A 6,600-nucleotide genomic window follows, 5' to 3' on the forward strand; every position below is an offset into this window, starting at 1 on the left:
GTATTCACATTTTTTACCAATAAACTCGCAATCACAACAATCTTCCACTTCTATGTCCGATACCTCCTGCAACCTAACTTACCCATCAAGTTCTTAATTTATTATTTTTATAATTTACATAATTTAATTTTTATTGTTCATTCTGGGTTTACTTTAATTTTTTTTATTTTAAAGATTTGTTATCAAAAAAAGGAAGTTTTGATTTAGTTAATAAATACAATTTGTTTTGTTAATATAACACATAACGTTTTATATTTTTATTCTATGTTGCAAATATGTTCATATTTCCATGTATAATAATAAATATTTTATTACATTATATGTAGGTACCTAAGTCGGCAAAACTTACACGTCAAGTTTAGTTAGAGTATGTTAATTAAAAATATCTTGACATTATTTTATCTAAACTAAAATATAGGTAATTCAAATTTTAAATAAGCTTACCTCAACGTTACACACAATTGTTCTGCTGGAGATATCGGTACTCTGATGCAATATGAACGTTCTAAATTTTGTTCCAGTTTGTATAATAGTTCGTCAAAACTTTTGATGGACATCCGAAAGTAATTGAAAAATTTATTTTCATGTTCTCGGAGATACGAAAACATCGTGGCAAATGCACCTTTCAAAGACCTTTGGGCTATCAAAGGGTGAACCCAAAGTCTTTTTCACGATTTTTTTTAGCCATTTGTTTTTTTTTAAAATAATAATACCCCGTAAAGAGTATTAGCCGCTTTTCTCTTTGAATATTCATATTCTTTTTTAATTTTCAGTGATAGGTCATACGTGTTGTCTATACTGAACTAAAACTTTAAATGGCGAAATTTCTACCCAGTCAGTTTGATACGCGTTTCGCGTATGGTACGCGTACATGTGAATACAACAAAGTGTCGCGTTTTGATACGCGTCGTATGCGCGTTTTCATCAGCGCGCGTTCCATACGCGTCCATGTGAAACGGGCCTTACTCATGAGAAGATACTTAGTTGAAAATTCTAAATTATCATATTAATATTGATTAATTTTACCATATTAACAATAATAATATAAATCAATACATACTATACAATTAAGTCACTTTTTTTTGTTTGGAATAAACTCCGAAACAGCATGATCATAAAGTGCATCATACTTAAAATATAGTTCAAGTCCTCTCTTTTTTACCTGTGAATAAATGGTTTCGATATTTTACAATTAATATATAATAAAATTATATTTGTTTTTTTACGAAAATTTTGTCTTTACAAACCTTTACAAACGATCGAGCTAAAAAAAGTTGGGTTTTTCCAAAATACCCCCATTTCCCCAGTCACCCCTCTGATTTTTTAATAACTTTTTATGTGTTTTTTTACAAACGAAATTGTTGTCTTTACAAACCTTTACAAACGAGTTACAAACGATTGAGCTAAAAAAAAGTTGGGTTTTTCCAAAGTACCCCCATTTCCCCAGCCACCCTTCTGATTTTTTAATAACTTTTTATGTGTTTTTTTACAAACGAAATTGTTATCTTTACAAACCTTTACAAACGAGTTACAAACGTTTTATCTTGTTTTAATGAAAAAAGGTTGAATTGATTCCATGTTACCTACAGTGAGTTTATTTTTGTAATTACAAAACTATAAGTATTATTTATAATTATGACCATTTCTTTAAAATAATAAAAAGTGTGTATCTACATTTTAAATAATCAATTTAGACATTTGATATAAATTCAAATATTAAAAGACCATTGTCATGATTCAACTGATTTGTATAAAAAACACCCAATTGAGAATACTTCATCAAATTATGAATTATTACTATCACCAAAACGAATTATGGTTGGTATAATATTTTACCTTTATTTTTACAACATAAACACAATATTCATTTATTATTGTCTTTTAATTATCATTTAAAATGTAAAAAAATTTACTTATTTTTTAGGTACAAGAAATTACTATATTTCAAAGGATTTTAACTAAAATTAACTCATTAAATAAACCCCATAAGTGGTACAGTGATATTGGTTCCGCTAACAAAATAATGGTTATTTCTTTCTATAAACTTGGACCATTTAAAGAAAATTTTAAAAGATCCATAGAAAAACAGATCATATTTACTGAAAGTAAATATTTATTTCACTCGAAACAATTATCAATTTTATTAAAAATTTTAATTTTTAACAGAATCTCAATTATTATTATATATCTATGGGAAAAAAGTAGATTTACCAGATATTGGATACTCTTTGGATACACAAATTCAAACTTACGAACACTTAGATATAACTAAAACTTTTGATCAAGTATGTCATGGTGCTATGTCCAGTTTTCTGAATGACATAAAATCCAGACATCAATGTGTTGAATCATTTGTAATGTGGAGACATTTGAAATGCTCTACGATTCTTACAGACAATACTGAACAAACGTTAAAAAATATGAAAACAATTAAAAAATTATCATTTTCATATAGTTATAACATTATTTTTAGGGATATGTGTGTGTGGTGCAAGCGTTTATACTACTCAGCAACACAAAAAAAAAATACGTGAGAAAAATAAAAAAAGTACAAGAATATTTTTTTCACCAAACAAAAAAAAAAGTTTTCAACAAATAAAAAATGTACAAAATTTGTTGAAAAAAAAAATATCCAGAGCAACTAAAAGAATTAATTTTCTTCGGAATGATTAAAACTCCATAAAAGAGCAAATGAAAACAATGGAAGAATCAAACATTGGAGCACTTTTGGAAAATAATAATATACCAAAATGCTAATCGGATTTAATATATGAAATTTTCAAAGCTGCAAAAGTAAAAAACACTAAACAAAGAAGATATGGTGAAAACTGGATGCTTCTTTGCATGATTCTACAAATAAGGTAATCATCTAAACTTAAAAAATGTTTTTATTAATGTTTAAGTCAACAACTAATTATTTATTTTTAGATCTCCCAGTGGATACAGATTTCTGCGGGATAATGATATATTACCCTTACCTTGTACTAATACCATAAGAAAATACTTACTTGCAGTCAAAATAGGATGTGGATTTGATGAAAACTTTTTTTAAATTATTAAAGAAAAAAATGGCAGAAAAAATTGAAAAACAGAAACAAGGGATATCAGTACTGGATGAAGTCTTGCTAAGAGAAAGTATAAGTGTAAATAGTCAAACACTTACATATATTGGGTTAGAGGATTTTGGTGATGAATTAGAGAATAAGAGTTCACAAAAAGCAAATCATGCCTTAGTCTTTATGTGGCAGATTCTGGCTGACAATGTTGTTCAACCTATTGCAGTGTTTGTGACCAAAGGGAGTGTTAAAGTTTGATATTTAATAAAATATAATTAAATTCAATAATTTAAATTTAATTTATATATTATACAGGAGTTGATTTGGCAAAATTAACAATTAGGGCCATAATGTTGATGGAAAATGCTGGAGGACAAGTTGTTGGTCTCACGTGTAATGGCGCCAGTACTAATAGAACTATGTGGAGTCAGTTAGGGGTAATTTTACATAAATATATATTGTTCATATATATTTGCCAACTAATGTAGTAAATATAAAAAAAAAAAAATAATTCATGTTTTAATTAGATTAACTCCAGTACTGAAAATTTCAAAAACTACTTTCAAAATCCATATGATAGCTTTCGAAAAGTTTTCGCTTTTTCTGATGCGCCACATCTTTTAAAAACAATAATAAATCGTTTGTTTGAAAATAAACAGCTCATAGTATGTGTAAATAACAATCTATTATTAATGTACCTATTAATTCTGAAATGTATTTTTTTTTTTTTTTAAACATTTATTTAGATTCATCCATCAAAAAGTCCTATACAATGGGACTATTACCTAAATGTTTTTAAAATAGAGTCAAAATCGAATCTTAAAGTTTGTCCCAAGTTGACCAAAAATCACTTTGATCTCAACAACCTTTCCAAAATTAAGGTGAAATATGCAGTACAGGTAAATCTAAACATAAAAATTTCCAAAAAAAAAAAAAAAAATAGCTTTGAGGTTATAATAATTTATAATACCTACTTATTTAACAGTTATTTAGTATATCCACTGCCAAAGGAATTTAATTTTATACAAATAAAAGATTTGATGGTTTTGCTGACGCAGAAGAAACAATTAAATTTACTATGTTAATGAATAATATGTTTGACGTCCTAAATAGGAAGTAGGTATCCCGCTGAAGGCATTAAAAAAAATAGTCGATATTTAGAAGTTTTTTATGTTGTGTTTGTGTTGTGTTATGTGTTGTGGTTTAGGTATCTATCTATTTATCTTTTATGTTATATTTGTGATTTTAATATTTAATATTATGATGTATCGCATGATAATGATGAAAATATTCAATCAATTTATTAATATTAATCAAAGAAACTGCTAATTCTACAGTTAGAATTGAAAAGATTGAGAAATTAAAAGAAAAAATTAATAATATTGTTGATGAAGAATGCTGGGATGTAGATGATATATTCTTAGAGCATAATTATTCAGATTCTACAGTTTTTGATTGTATAGTATATTATTTAGCTGGGTAAATAGAAAAAGTAGTTATTTTGTGATACTATAAGTATAATAACTTTTTTAAACTTAATTAACAGATATATAGCAAAACGTTTGGTAAAAAAAACCAAATGTGTACAATGTATAAATGGTTTAAAGAATATAAACACAACTAAGCATGGATCATCAGCAGACTTGGTTGTTGCAAAAAGTAGAGGTTACCTAACTCATCCAGATAGTAATCTTTTCAATATATTGAAGTCACTAGAGAATTCATTTACCAAATTTGCAGATGAATTGAATGTGTTTGATAAGACATGTGAAGATTTCTTTAAAATTAATGTTCACATTACATTTCCTTGCTCAGAGCATCGAACATCAATGCAAACTGATATTTGTGTCTACTATTTGGTTATGAGAATGCGCCAGTACAGCTACATCGAAAATCAAAATAATAAAAAATTAAATAAAACAAAGAAAAAGCTTTCTAAATTAGTTAATACATAATTATTTGTATTAATATTTATATTGTTTTTGTAGTTACCTACTGGTTAGATTATTATTTTGTGTAATAATTAAAGATTATGCTTATTGTTCGTTTTAAATTCTTAAAAAGAATGCAAAAAAAAGGAGTCCTGTAAAACACTAAAACCATAGATAAGTATAATATTATATAAAACATTAAATAAAAATTAAAATTTCAGATTCACGACCATGCCCATTTTGTAAATTATTGTAAATTGCGAAAACGATGTAATATCATTATATTAATATAGTACAATAGTACATAAATATTCGGTACGAGTCATTTGGTCGAAGGTTTAGTGATCGAAAAAAAGCGATCGAAATGTCATGTGATCGAATCTTTTTTTGGTCGAAAAACAGATAATCGAATATTTTATTAATATAGTCGAAATATTTTGTGGTCGAATGGGTTTTTTGGTCGAAGTAAAGATAATGATTATCTTTTCGATTATATTATCTAGTATTTTTATAGTTGGTTATCAGTAGCCGTCGTAGCAGGTTGTCCTCCGTGCTCTGATTACCGTAACATATATACAATATACTTCGTAACCGTTTTAACATGCCTCCAAATAGGGGTCGCGGGTCTCCCCAAACCCGCATTCTACAACACGCTCCAAGAAAGAGAACAAATGAAGCTCCACTTACTCCACCCTTTCAAAGCAAAAACAAATTTGCTCCGCTTCAAAACATCGACGACGAACTTGATCAAGACGGCGCTTCCACAAACGACAACGCACAAGACGCCCAGGTTAGTCCCAAAATACCGCCAATTTACGTCTACAATATCTCAAATTACGAATCATTTCACACTTCTTTATCTAATCAAACTTTTGACGAATTCTCGGTCACACATACAAAAAATTCATTAAAATTAAACCTAAGCTCAATCGAAGATTACAGATCGATTACAAAAAGTTTCAACGAATCTGAAATTCAATATCATACCTACCAATTTCAAACTGAAAAACAATTATCAGTAGTCATCAGGAACCTCCCAATTCCGATAACAGAGGAAATGATTTTCAACGAACTGAAAGAACATAACTTCGAAGTAGATACCGTAACACGTCTCCAAAACCGTTATAAAAATCCTATTCCAATTGTCGCCGTTCTCCTCAAAAAATCGTCACCGAACATTTACTCTTTAAATAGATTATTACACTGTGTAGTTTCCGTAGAACCAAGAAAGCCATCAACTGGCATCCCTCAGTGTACAAACTGCCAAAGATTCTCACACACTAAACAATTTTGTCATTTACCGCCCAGGTGCGTTAAATGCGCGGGCGACCATCACTATACCCAATGTCAAAAAATTCTAGAAACTCCTGCTAAATGCGTCAATTGCAACGGTGACCATCCAGCTAGTTACAGAGGCTGTACATTTTATAAAGATATAACAAAAAACAAAAATAAAACAATCGCTAATCCTCGTCATAACAATAATTATAGCAACGCAATACCTAAACCGGCTAATCAGCACGTATATACTAACAAAGATAACACTAATGATCATTTTACGTATGCCTCGGCATGCAAAAATAACTCCAACAGTAATTCAACAAACAACGCAG

The sequence above is a fragment of the Acyrthosiphon pisum genome, chromosome X (genome assembly GCF_005508785.2).
Source record: "Acyrthosiphon pisum isolate AL4f chromosome X, pea_aphid_22Mar2018_4r6ur, whole genome shotgun sequence".
Classification (NCBI taxonomy): Eukaryota; Metazoa; Arthropoda; class Insecta; order Hemiptera; family Aphididae; genus Acyrthosiphon; species Acyrthosiphon pisum.